Source organism: Myripristis murdjan, chromosome 1, assembly GCF_902150065.1.
Source record: "Myripristis murdjan chromosome 1, fMyrMur1.1, whole genome shotgun sequence".
NCBI classification, from domain to species: domain Eukaryota; kingdom Metazoa; phylum Chordata; class Actinopteri; order Holocentriformes; family Holocentridae; genus Myripristis; species Myripristis murdjan.
In genome coordinates this window covers 19606808-19619662 of record NC_043980.1, presented here as the reverse complement: position 1 = coordinate 19619662, position 12855 = coordinate 19606808, and positions in this window count along the sequence as shown.

Genomic DNA, 12855 nt, shown 5'->3' with positions numbered 1-12855 from the left:
GTGTTCAATAAATATAGGCCCTGTTTGACACTTGAATTGATTGTGGTTTGCTGATTGAGTTTGACACCCCTAGTTGAGGCCAAAAAAAAAAAAAAAAAAAAAAAAAATCAGATAGATGAAACAGCTTGAAAAATAAGCAGCTTTGTGTTTTGATTAATCATATAACCTCGTCTTATTTTGGAGCAAAGCTTTTCAAACATCAAACCCTAAACAAGTAAACAAGTTGTGCCCCATAAATAATGCAGACACCTGTTGAACCTATCAGGGTGTATATTTCTTAATGTGACATTAAGCAATATTACATGCACTTTATTATTGTAAAATGCCTCCTTACAATGTGATTCATCACTGTGGGTCTTCTTTCCACCGCACAAATTACAGCCAACCTGCTCTGATTTCCAGGTTTGAGCTCTCTAAAATTTCTATACTGCCCCAACAATAAGCTCCTCCTCTGTTCCCCATCACTATCAACTTCATGCAAAGCTTATCTTAAACTGCACATTCTGCAGATGAAAGTATGCAATTTTCAGATCAAACACGCGAGTGTGTGACAGAAAAAGTTCATTCAAAGCAGCTTACTTTGCAGCTGCAAGCATGCAGCTTCACCATATTTTCAAATTGGTGGTCAGAGAGAAAGTAATCCAAGTAATCCAACAAGAGCCTTGTGAGGATTAAACAGAAACCACATTTCCATTCCAGAAATAAACCCTTTTTTTTTTTTTTTTTTTTTTCAAAACTTTTGTTTTCATAAGCATTTTGCTGACAGAACTGACTCTGTGTTGTGCTCTCAACCCCCTTTACTAGTAAGAAATTTCTTAGTGGAGCTTTATGTTTTATCACAATCAGACCAAGGGTGTAACAGGCATGGGCTATGGACACTGCCCGATGCACATTCTCTATCCCTGATTTCAACACATTGGGAACCACATTTTGCATTATTAATATCTGAATAAGTTGTATTATCTTCCACTGCCCAGTACAGTGACTTCAACTGTGAGTGGCTGTATTACACTGGCAAATGGATTTAAAGGTTTACTGATCAATTCATAAACAAAAAAGACATACAGTGATATAAAACAGCAAAACTGAGGAGAAGCTGAAACGCTGAACATGAAAGTGCTGTTCCAGTGGCTTTCGGTTCATGGTGTAATAGTTGGGTTTATGTTGAAGGACACACCTTCCCCAACCCATTACAATAAAATTTCAAGTCCTGCTTAGATGGCTTTGAGATTGGTTACCTTGGAGACACAGGTTCCGTGGGCTTAGTCCAAAGCAGCACAAGGACACTTTTTATTGTTATTGATGGGAATATTAATCAAACGTCAAAAGGTTAATCAAGGCCAATAAATTAATTGATTTATCATTTTGAGTCGGCTGTGTGATGGAGAACTCTGTGTATAGGACTCTGACATTGTCCCTTTCATTTCAAAACAAGTGCGGAGGCTAAATTGATGGGTGATTAAGGTGGGGAAAGATTGATGGTTTCAAATCAACATTAGCTGACCGTGACCATGTAGCAACGTTTTGGGGGTATGAAAACTCTTGTCTCTACATTCATCACTGTGCTGTTTGCATCATCCCTCCCTTTAGAGCTATTAGACACAAGTATAACAGATTTCCGCTTACTTGTAGGTCAATACTTTATGACAGAAAATTGGAAACGGAAGAGAAAATGATTACTTGTGTAATACAAAGCTGCTGAGCTACTTATCAAAGAGATGTTTATTGTGCTACACATGAAGTATAAGTACCAATATTTTATATGGTGTAGTATGTGTTATGACAGATATTCTAAATAAATAATGACACTAATGAAAAAACAAAAACATAATAATGCTGACATATAGCCAAAACATTAATTTAGAGGCAATAATATCTGATATATCACGAATGTATATTGGCAGTGACTAATAGGAAATAATCCTTTTTTTTTCATAGAACGTTCATATAATGTTTGCTATTTTAATGCTTATTTTCGGTCTTAACTACTGTGCTATACTGCACTTTGTTTTTGACTTTGCACTTGAGTCTGCTCAATTTTATGTTATAGTCTATTCTAACTCTGTTTTAATTTTTAATTGACATGTTGTTTTTACACCTTACCATTGTTTTTGTTTTTCATCATCCATTGTTTACATTATTCCCTATGCCTGCCTTTTATTTATTTATTTATTTATTTTATCTTTTTTTTTTTTTTTTTTAGGAACTTGCTAGCTTCAGAGTAGTTCATAGTAATGGTGGATTAGCAGATAAGGTCATGAAACTGAGTTGTTATACCATTTGAAAATAAGAAATTAAAATAAATAAAAACAAAAAAATACATAATTTGATTTTTGGGCAAAATAATAATATTTTTTATTTATGATATTTTTCCATACAAATACAAATTTATTTAATTCATGATCCATATTTGATGCTGGATAATCCTATTTGAAATGCTGGCACCCAGTGGGAATCATACTGACATGCTTGCTAATCCAACAATTAAATGCCTACCACATGCTTTCAAAAAAATCTCTTCTGGTCTACTTCGATCCTTGCAAGCTTTCCTCCATCTCTGTTTTCTCTGGATACTTTGTTCACCTTAAACTTTGGCAAAAATGTGCTAATATTCTCAGCACTGTTGCTGTGCAGTCCCCCCCCCCCTTCCTTATGTCAACCCTTTCCTCTTGTGCCACAGTGCAAAATACTGTCATCTTGTTTGGACTGCAAAAAGTGTTATTAAGCAAAAGGTGGCAACTTGACAGTCATACCCTCTGAAAAGAGACACATCCTATTACAAATGCATGAAGGCTGTAAGTCATGCATTGCCATATTCATTTCATCTTTATCAGTGGCCTTATCACATTGTCTTTGTGCCCACAGCAGCTAATTTCTATCTCCCTATAGAAGTCGGTTGACATGCATAAAAGCAACTGCAACTCATTTTTGCTTTTGTTTAATTTGGATTACGTGTGTGATCATTTAAAAAAAAAAAAAAAAAAAAAAGAGATTTTAATTTCATCCTCACGTCTATACTTGTCAACACCTCCCAGACAAGTGCACCTTTGTTAATTACCAGAGAAAATTCTCCACCGCTCTGGAGGGATGATGGATCACGATGTGCATCCTTCAAGGCAATTATTCCTTTGTAGCACATGTAATTAAGTAGGGAAATATAATGTCGCGAATTAATTATGATTAATGGAGCTAATTTGAATGGACAGATTAAGTGCAGTGTTTTAATGCTGTCATATTTCACCTTTTTTATGAAAGCCGTCTCCATCAGAATGTCCTCTCCGCCTCCCACTACACGTCGGCCTCTGGGGACCTGGAGGTGAGATCGTGCAGTTGACAAAGCTGTGAGGAACTTCATTAAATACTCTAAGATTCATCACTAAGATTTTCCGGATGTTTGTTAATTAGGGCTGTGCCTAGTCTAGTATTCTGATAAACAACGATCGTAAGGGGTAAGAAACCCATACGGCATCTCCCCACTACAGCGTCTGAGGTCTCTATGCTTTATAATAGCAGTTATATGCTTTGTAACACTGTTTTGTTTATTACTCTACTATTGGATATTGGATATTGGAAAAAAAACATAAAAACTGATAGTGGTGATATACAATATGAAAAAATACAGGAAATTTCACCAGATGCATGCAGTGTGTTCTTCATCTACAGATATACAATTAACAATCAGACTTTTCATCATTTTGGTTCTTAAAAGTCTGTCACTACAGCCCGCTGCCCCCTTCCAACTTCTACCCCTCTTGGTTCAGCCCCCTGCATCCCCTCCACAAATCAGCTTGGACTCCTCCACTTCCGGTTTCACATATGCGACTCTGACAATAGTATGGAAAAGTGGAGAGAGAACAGGTGGAGAGGTATTTGGGAAAAACATCCTAAACTTTACAAATGGACCTACAGTTTGTGTCTCACTTGTGTTATTTACATGTAATAACATGTAATCTACCATTTCTAATGATATTCAAATACATGCTTCATTTCTTTATTTGGGCCCCCATTAGCTGCCAGTAAAGTAGCTGCTACTCTTCCTGGGGTTCACACACACAACAAAACATAAAATAAACAAATGTAAAAAGTCTCCCTAAAAACATGTTCAGTGAGTTCAACTAAAAGTCAAAGAACTCAATGTTACAACACATCAAATTGAATTCTAACATACTTGGGTCAGTAAATTAACATTACAGTTATTGTTAATGTGCTTTGTTTAGTATTTTTTTTAACACTTGTCTTGCTGGGTGGTTCAGTGATCATAGTTGTCCACATTGTGATGGTGTTAGACATTACAGATGTGCACACTGCATCTGTTCTGGGTTTTGGTTTAACTAGACAACCCTTGCTAGCCTGCCTGGTAGTTATTTACATTTATCTTCCACCATGCAGATTAAACATATTGTGCACATCAATTACCAGTAGGCCTCCTGGTGTGGCTGAAGATGGTAAAACTCTCAAACACTAGCGACAAACAGATTTATCCAAATTCTGGCAAGATGTAAGTACAGATCTAGATCTAGATACCGTCTTTGAATGAAGCAAAATAATTATTCAACTAAGTAGACCAACATAAATTGTATCAACTCTCAGTCTTTTACAGGGTCTGGGAACCTGCAAGACTTCCAGGATTATGTTTTCAACTAAAGCAGACAGGCCGCACTAGTCAAACACAACCTGAAAATGAGCACTTTCATGCATCCTGGATTGTGACTACTGCACATGTGCAGTGTTGATGATGAAATGATATACCATGCAGCCCTACTTGGTAAAATGGTAAATAAACATTTGTACAGTACTTTTCTAGTCTACTGACCACTCAAAGTGCTTTAACTATGTTTTTGCCTCACATTCATCCATTCACAGACACCTCACTCCCCCATCAGGAATGATTAGGGGTTGTTAGTGTTATAATTATTAACATTGTTGCAATTGCTATAAAAGAAAGAAACACATAGGAAGCAGATGAGTGCCATTTCAAGTCCACCAAATGTTTTGTAATTTGTTGGCAGCACATTTGGTAATTGGTAAAACCACTGAGGTGGTGTTTTTCCGCTGCACTTTCCAGAGATCACTTGTCAATCAAACAGTGTGCCCAGCACTGCGATGACATTTTCCTTGGACTTTAATGTTAACGAAATTTTAATTTCTGTAGACACTGGTCCCTTCTTTATCTGTTCAGCGATGGAGGCTGTCACCATTGATGCAAACTACCTATTTCTTCTTCCCTTCACTCCAAATACATCACTGTAGAAGCTGATATCAAACATGTCACCCCAGGGTCCAAAATCAACACCCACCAAGTGCCAAATGTAGGTAAATTTTGGGTTTGATGGAAATAAATTGGGGTCACTGGCCAGATAACTTTTTTTTCTCTAAATAAAACTAAAACTCTTCTCACTCCATCTCCAACAGCCACACACACACAGCCACACACACACACACACACACACACAGAGAGAGAGAGAACCGCTGCCCAGTGCCCACACAGGCCCTCCTCTCACCTTCAGCTATTTCATCAGCTCAGCATTATTTTAGGTTTGCTTCAGTAACTTCCTGTTTTTATTTTTGGGAGAATACTCCTGAAGTAAAATCATGGCAGGAGCTACAGAACCTCCTCGCCCAGTTTTGGATGAAAGAGACAACAACCAAAGCACCATGTGGATAAGCCAAGGATGTCCACATACTAATGTGCAAACAATGCTACAAAGTAGTGCTGATAAAAGGGGGCTAGCACATCAAGCTTGGTGAAGCATCTTAAGAACCGTCACTTGAGGCAATTATTTTCAGTCAAATAATTCACGATGCAGTTAAAAAATTGTTTAGGTCGATAAATTTTCCCACTTTAATTACCATTGGCAGATGAGCCAATTTTATTTTGAGCCAAATTTATTTTGGACCCAGTGTCACCTTCTGCTTACCAGAGCATTTTTTTTTCCCCTAGGAAAGACCTACCCAGCAGCAGGCACTCACAGAAATTCTAGAATAAAAGGTTTCATGGACTGGGTATAGATGACTTGGAGTGATGTCAGTTTTTTGTTAATGATACAATACTGATTCCCAAATCATAATCCTGTTATAACCAACAAGCAACCATAAGCAAGCATCTCATCTGACCTTGGAAGGAAAGACAGAATATTTAAAACAGGCTGGAATCCGATGATGTGTGTTCTTCTGTGCTTCCAACAAGGCCGACACCACTGAAGTCAGCAGATAAACTCAATCTGTCATTTCATGGTGCATACAGTACATATATCTTATTGACAACATGTCTCCATATTGTGGTGAAACCTTATAGGCTACAAAAGCACAGATGCATTTTGGTATGTCACTTTAGGATGAATGAGTTATCAAAAACAGGCATTTTATTTATGTTAAAAATGGAAGTCAACATGGCAGCATCAACAGAACAGTGACATCACTGCAAGTCACAGACAGGTTGGATGTAAATACAGGAATAGAGAGTAGCAAAACAGGCATGCATGTATTTGGAAAAGTAACAGATTATTACTCTAACATATTTATGGCATCAAGTGGCATGTCAAGAGATAGATCATGGCAAACATGACTATTAACTTCACAGCTCCAGTGGCTTAAATGATTGTATCAGCTGATTGTATCAGCTGGACTGCAAGGTTGGAAGTAAAGATTTACTTCAATTACATTTTTAAAAATTACCTCAAGTTTTAAGTAAGTCATTTTGCTATTACTCAAGAGTGCCTAAATATTACACTTGGCAACACGGTAAATTAAATTAGTTACTGAGTATAGATCTTAAAATCAATGAATAATTAATTAACTTATTATGACTACCATTTGTTGTTTATTAGGGGCCAGGCAGCCTAAGCTGCCAGGTCCCTCTTGTATTCCTGCTCAACAGCTATAATTAAATTTTGAGATGGGTGTCATCATAGTTAATCTGAAAGGTATAGTGGCCTATACAGTACCTTTCAGATTTATTTGAGCAGAGCGAACAAAATTTTGCTTTATGACTTTTTTTTAGTTTATTTTTAAAGCAACATTAAGCAGTATTGCATTCATTTGTTGCAGTAAAATGACCTCTTGCAATGTGAGAGTCATCAGTGTACATCTTCTTTCCACCATACAGTTCACAGCCAAGCTCGCTGCTTCAGTTTCATTCATCACTTTTCTCTGTCACTGCAATCAACAAAGCAGGGACAGAAAAAGTTCATTCAAAGCGGCTTACCTTGTAGCTGAAAGTCTGCAGCTGGAGCTCAGAGACAAAATAATTCATTCAAGAGCCTTGTGATAGTGAAATGCATACCTCATTTCTATCCCCAAAATAGATTTTTTTTGCCTTACCTTTCAGTTTTATGTGATCTACTGTCAACCTAGAAGCAAGCCTGACTTTTTGCTTACAGACAGAGTTTGAGCTTTCAACACCCTCTAGTAGTCAGAAATCACTTAGCGCACCTTTAAAATGTTTATTCATACAAAGAAATGCATCCCATTCCTGTAGTTTAAACTGATCTGTGATCCATGCCCCCATTTTGTCTCTAATATAAATGCACAGTGCTCCACACAAAGTACTTTTATAGATGTAATTGTGACTACTCACTTATCCACTAATTTTGTATTGCCCTTGTGTTGCCAGTCACTACTTGTGAAAGGCATGCACCAGTGGTTGCCATTAATAATACTGAAAAATTGGTATGCAAACAAACATGTCCATCAATTACATTCTTGCACAGCATTGATTGAGATGGGGTGGTTACAGGCATACCAAGTAAACGGCTAACAACGCCTTTTCAAAGCAGCAGCATTTTGCTAAGCTGCTAAACTGATAGACTGAGAGAAGAGATTAATTTAGAACTGCACCTACACACAAAATTTGCATGTGCTATTCTTATGATATGGGACAGATAAATATAGATTTATCTGTGGGGAAAAAAAATGTCTTTTCAAACCTCTTAAGGGGGTCAGATTTCAAATATGTGACAGTTCCTGACATGCCTTTGCATGTGCATTTTCTTGTTCAGAATAATTAGCACCATTAGAAAATGCAGCGTAGGGCCCTTGAGTATGAATTCATAATGTCAGCCAACTCACTGTCAAATGGAACAACTTCAGAGAGAGTCTCCTGATGACTTCAGGAGACAGGGACTTTGGAAAAGAATGGGTCCCATTCAGATATATTAGTTGAACTATCAAACAAATTTGGAATAATGAATGAATTCTGCCTCAGAGTTTTCTGTTTAACTGAGCAATAAATTAATATACAATTAATTGCAAGTCATTAGTGAAAATGTGAAATGAAGTGTCAGAGTTGTAATGTGACAGGGCTATGCTTGCATGCTCGCGTGTGTTTGCAATGCCTGGTAGCACGTACACAAAGGTCAAATATTGTTTGGGAGAGGATGGCATTTACTTCAGTATTTCTTCCTCAGTATCTGTTCTCCCTCACTCTCACTCACTCTCCCATATCAGGTCGAGTAACTCAAATAGCTAAATAAAATAGTGCTGGTCTGTATTGGCCACTTGCTCTGTGTGTGTGTGAGAGAGAGAGAGAGAGAGAGAGAGAGAGAGAGTGTGTCTGTGCAGGTATGCTGCAGCCATGCATTTGTGTCTGTTTGCAGGATTGCATGTGTCTCGCTGTGCATGTGTGTGCTGCAGCCTGTCTGGCACTCCTCTAGTTAGTTAGCAAATGGCCTGTCCTGCACATGACAGGCAGACACACGGGAGTGTGAATTAGAATTCACCTCTAATCACTCTCTAATTCACCCCCTGTCACTCTGGAGGCTCGCGCACAGCACTGTTTCTGCCACATAAGCACTTCGTATAGGTGAATGCTGATGTGAAGGTTTCAAGTACAAGAGACCCCTCCACTCTCTCTCTCTCTCTCTCTCTCTCTCTCTCTCTCTCTCTCTCTCTCACACACACACACACACACACACAAAGACACACATTCTCAAATCACAAATACAGCCAGTGTTCATGATCACAGAGTAAACAAGTCACAAAAGTGACCGACTGCACAGAGAATTTAATGTAACTTCTGCAGCATTTTGCCATTAGTCTGTTTTGCCCTTCCATGCAAAACAAGCCATTCAGTTTATTTATTTCTTCTTTCTCCATAAACATCTCTTTCTAATACATAGTGTGTTGCTTCCAAGCCCTTCATTCATTTGTGCAGTGACATTTGTGAAAACAGAGTTGTTCAGTAGCAATTTCACCTCTGTGTGTTCTATATTTAGTGTACTGTGCCACTTTGAGTCCATGCAAAGCTTGCATGTATTGTCCACTGAGCATACACAGTATGATAAAGCTTTAGCCTGCTCTGTGGTAAATTACATTAACACCAGGCACAGAAGTAAAAATGCTCAATGTCATCACCACACCATGTTAATTTGATCCAAGAGCTTATTTGCCCAAAGATTTGTGTATTTCTTAAGACCTTAAAGAAGTTTCTGAAATGACAGTACGAATGTTTGCTTATTATACTGTTTATACACACAAGTTTAAAAACTTTGAGAGTGAAGGAGTTTGAGCACTCTTCCACTACTGAAACTCTAACTGCCTCTCATGCTGTGTATGATATGCCCTCCAAGGTCAGACAAACCTTGTACTCATATAGTAGTAGCTACAGTAGTAGCTACAGTTTTTTGTTACAACAGCAAGCTAATACAAACAATATACTGTTGTTCATAGTTTTTTTGAGCAGATGAACACAAGCATATAGAAAGCCAAATAACTTTAATTACTTAACAACACATGCATATTAACATACCAAATCTGACGCATTATGTAAGACATTAATAGCAAACCTATTAACAATTCGCCAGATTCACACCTGCAGCGACCAGCTCTACAGCTTGTGATTGCTGGCTGTAATGCTGTGTTAATGATTGCAGATGGGCAACACTGTCCAAAACATGAGGTGCTGCCAATCTGACTGACTGACAGGCATTATGCAACTTGTGTGAACTCTGTCTGACTTGTCTAGGGTCAGAGAAAATGAGTGGAGTTCCAGTAGCTAGGTGTTTGCTGTGTGAATCCACACTGAATATTCAGTCAGTCGTGGCCGTGATTTCTGTATTACAAAGATGGATCTATACAAAATATGACTACATAGGCCGTCAGTTTTCAAAATATAGCTGCTAAAAATACACATAAACATGTCTGACTTTTGACACCTGCTAGTTTTTAACATTGCTGAATAGACTTGAATCATAGATTTACCATAGGCATGTCATGTTATTTCGAGCTTGTAGCCTTAACTAAGTAACAAGGTGCTCCCCATAACAGCTTGTGGTTGTCAGACCATGACAGGAAACAGTAAATAGATGGATTTAAAGTTGGATGAGGAAGGATGCTTATGAGAGTGGCAAACTATTAACAGGGGAGATGCAGCAGTGCAGTGTGTGTGTGTGTGTGTGTGTGTGTGTATGTGTGTGTGTGTGTGTGTGTGTGTGTGTGTGTGTGTGTGTGTGTGCGTGTGCGTGTGCGTGTGCGTGTGTGTGTGAGTGAGAGAGAAAGAGAGGGTGTGAGAGCAAGAGAGAGAGAGAGACTTAACAGAAAACACAGACACACAGATAGGCAGGTTGCAGCAGTTACTGCAAGCTATGAGTCACCAAGGATTAAGGCTGAACTCAATCATTTCTCACCTTGAGATGCTAAACATCGAGGTAAACACAGTACTAGGATGTGCTCTAGTAGGCATCATCACTAAGATTACAGTACATTATTGGCTTAGAGGGAAGTCACTATAATAAGAATGCAAAATGAGAATTATATATCATATACCATCAGCCTGAGAGAGGTACACTGATCTGAGAGGAGATGCTTCCTCCAAGGGCAGGCCCAAGGTTTTATTGCAGAGCTTATTCAAATGAGTAATCATGCTGACGATTACTCATCCTACCAGCCTCACATTTTCCTTCACCTTTGTGTCCATCTTACACCATTAACATACTGCGTGGGGTATAAGTCACAGCATCTGTTGATTAGATTATGCCAAATTTGATATACCTGAATATGTTTGGCACAAAGAGCTTATTCATAGCCAAATATAGTACCAACACACAGCCTAGATGTCATATGCCGAGATAAAATGTCTACAGCAGGCCTACAAAATAAAGTTAGTAAGAAAACAGATCTTTATATTGCCAACTTGCAGATTTTTTCCTAAAATGACATTCCATTACAACATAACAAAAATAAATTCCTCGATATATGGAAACTGCATGCCTCTAGTCCTCTTCACAGTAATTGCCTTGCTGTGCCACTAACCAAGTAATCAGGTTTTGCATCTGCTGTCTACTAAAGAGGAAGCCTCCTCACACCAGGGGCATGGGCCAAACCGCTGTTTACTCATTAAGCTAATTGAAGCAATCTGTACATTTTTTTAACACCTGCGTACTTGCAAGAGCCATGCAGTGTCACCGAGTCAAACGCCAGTGTTGGAGGTTCTTGGTTATTGTTGCCTGAGTGAAGAGCGCAGGGTAATTGACAATGTGTCAGTGTCAGTGTGCCCAGGAACAGCCTCGGAGCTAAAGGCAACAATCCCAAACTGCCTTTCCCTCTACTGAAAAAAAACCCACCTGTTTTCCAATGCAGTGAATTTTGCTGACTTACATTAAACGATACAAGGCTGTGCTCAATTCTGAATATACATTTTAGAATTAAAATTTCCATTTGATGTAGCCTCATTTGAATGTCTGTAAAATTTGTGCCAGTAGCCTTCCAAATTTCAGGCTCTCTTTTGACTCGTGCCACTTTTACTAGTTTTGGCTACAGATCAAGAGAACCTGCTCCACCTCCAATTCATGAATTTCAGTCAAGCATATTCAGTTTTTGCTTTGACCATGTTAATTTCAGCTGACATTGTTACATATTAATGTCTTACTGTCTGCTGCTGAAATCAAAAACAAAATATTTTAAGCCTATTGTGACAGAATTTCACATGTGTTTTCAAACAATACCATTTGTCCCCGCTGACATTAGTCACTACCTCAGCACATGCTGATGGCTGGCTGGGCTATTTCCAAAAGGATTAAAAAATGTAATCTGCTGTAAAATAGTCATTCTATGCAGCTGACATGTATGAAGACATTCCAGCTGGACAACAGTCATGCATTTAATAGTGACCACTAAAACATGACAGAAAATGTCTACACAGAATGTGACATGACTGTTCATTAAACAACAATCCATGTAATATATTAACAAAATGGTCGTGCCCTGCTCATGTGGCAACCACTGATCTATAATACATTCATTGTATTTGTATTATAGATCAGTGGTAGCAACATACTGATTATTCAGTCACTGGAAGTTTGCCGCAATTTTATCTTTTAAACAGATAAAATGGGACTTAATTATTTAACATGTTATTGATAGCATCGGGCCGCACATCTGTTAGGCATCATTTCATGGGTGAAAATGTCTGGCAGGAGACTGGGAATCATCAGAATGAAGCACTTCAGTGAGTTGAGGAAAAGGCACTGTAGGTGGGTTTTGTACCAATCAAAACACCTCAGCCACTTCTTTAGAAGAGAAAGATGTAGCACCTTACTGAAATCTGGAAACGGTCCTGACATACCCATACACAAGCATAATGCTCTGAAAATGGAGACTGGATGCATCACTTTTACCAAGGGGAGTCACATGTGGCTGCATGTGCAACCTCCCTGTTTGAACATCTGAGAAAAGGCACTGATGCTCGGGGGAAAAGAAAATACTTAGTACAAGGCCTCACACAAATTTAGACGGTGAGTAGTTCCAGCAATATAGTCTGATTGTCCAAATAGGCATTACAGATGCACTGTATGAGCGTGCCTAGCCATGCTGAAAGCCTGTAAAAGTTGCAACATTGAAGCGCTTAGAAATATTTCAAAT